The sequence below is a fragment of the Macadamia integrifolia genome, chromosome 5, assembly GCF_013358625.1.
Source record: "Macadamia integrifolia cultivar HAES 741 chromosome 5, SCU_Mint_v3, whole genome shotgun sequence".
Classification (NCBI taxonomy): domain Eukaryota; kingdom Viridiplantae; phylum Streptophyta; class Magnoliopsida; order Proteales; family Proteaceae; genus Macadamia; species Macadamia integrifolia.
This window is the reverse complement of record NC_056561.1, coordinates 18,288,041-18,289,697: the sequence shown is the minus strand read 5'-3', so window position 1 is coordinate 18,289,697 and position 1,657 is coordinate 18,288,041.

Here is a 1,657-nt window from a genome sequence, read left to right as displayed (position 1 = left end):
GGGGGCATCATCACTAGAATAAGTAAAAATTACTTAAATCATTGCATCCAAATAATATGTATTTACATATTGTCACTTATTTGAGCCTATAGGGCCTCCATCGCTTGAACATGAATCTCTTTTTTCTGTAAGTTATGCTAATTCTACCATCGCACCGCTCAATTGTGATGCTTTGCCTCCTTGTACTCTATTTGCTCGTTTTGGTTTTCTCACTCTGTTGTGTTGTTGTGTCGTATAGGCACTGAGTTCCTATCTAATAGGGTGTTTATGCTTCAAGGTTGAATTGTATGTGCATCATAAGTACATCCATGCATTTATTGATCATTTTCGTGCGTATCTTGTGTCTCTATGATATGATACTATATGATATATTTCTTAAAATCACCCATTCGATACGATACCTAGCTAATTGATACTTAAATCATTGATATTACTACAAAATGGTAAGGAATGAGATTCTCGTTAGTAAAATTTCATTAACGAGACTCTTATTGGTCCCTTAACCAAAGAGGTTCTTATCATTGCGGTTACATTATGGACTTTGGAACACCAATGGTTAATGTCTCTCTAATTATATATTGGTGTAATAGATTTATGGTGTTTGAGAGAGAGAGCGAGAGAGAGAGAACCTATTGGCTTCATTCGTTGGTTTTGAGATGAATCAAAATACACCCTTAGTTGCAACAATGAAGAGGATAAGGGGAACAATAGATCGAAAACCAAAATGTTATGCTAGCGTGATTAAGAAAATTGACAATTATAGACACTAGGGTTTTTTGGAACAAGAGTGACGATTAGGGTGTAGGCAAAAAACTCCCGAGCAGTTGATGATTGGATCGACATCCTTTTGTATGCAAGCTTTTCTCAATAAAAAATTTTAATTGGAATGAAACATGTTACCAGAGAACTACAATTGTAGTTCTTCCACACGACTTAACTCTTTTTCACTCGAGCAATTCGAGGAACACGATCACCACAACAGTTGCCTTCATAGATTTGAAAATTATTGATATTTGAGGTTTTGACTGAACCAGATCTTGGTCTCAATGATAAAGAGTTGCTATGCAGATTAGGGTCTATAACCCACAAATAAAAATTATTGAAACTCCAAACTAAAATCACTAATTAAAGGGTGGGTTTTCATGTCAGGCTGTAGTCTGAGGAAGGTCTTTAAACTTTAACCATAGTTATAAAACTAATTGAAGCTATGTGCATAATGAATAAATTGAACTAAAGGAGTGGGAAGAGACTTGTCTCTATCCAACTGCACTGCAAGGTTAGTATCATTTTCCAAGCCCAAGCTTGCCAACAACTCTCATACAAAAAACAAACCCAATTTACTGATCCAAAATAGAGCCATGTTACCATAAACAAGAACAATGATCTGCCGATATTTATCCGATTTCAAAATGCATGGTTCACCTTTTGATTATTTGGAAACAAGCTTAGGTAAGGAACAATGACCTAAGCCCCTTCTTGTCTATTGTAGCCATGGAATGCCTTTCTTGACTTTTGACCACATATAGGAATATAGATTTGTTTAAGGGAATTAAAGTGTCTAGTCGCAAATCCAGATTGGCTAATTGTTCTCTGATAGCACCCGCTCCCATAGAGATTTCTTGATTTCAAAATGTATCGAATCATTGGGCATAAGAAA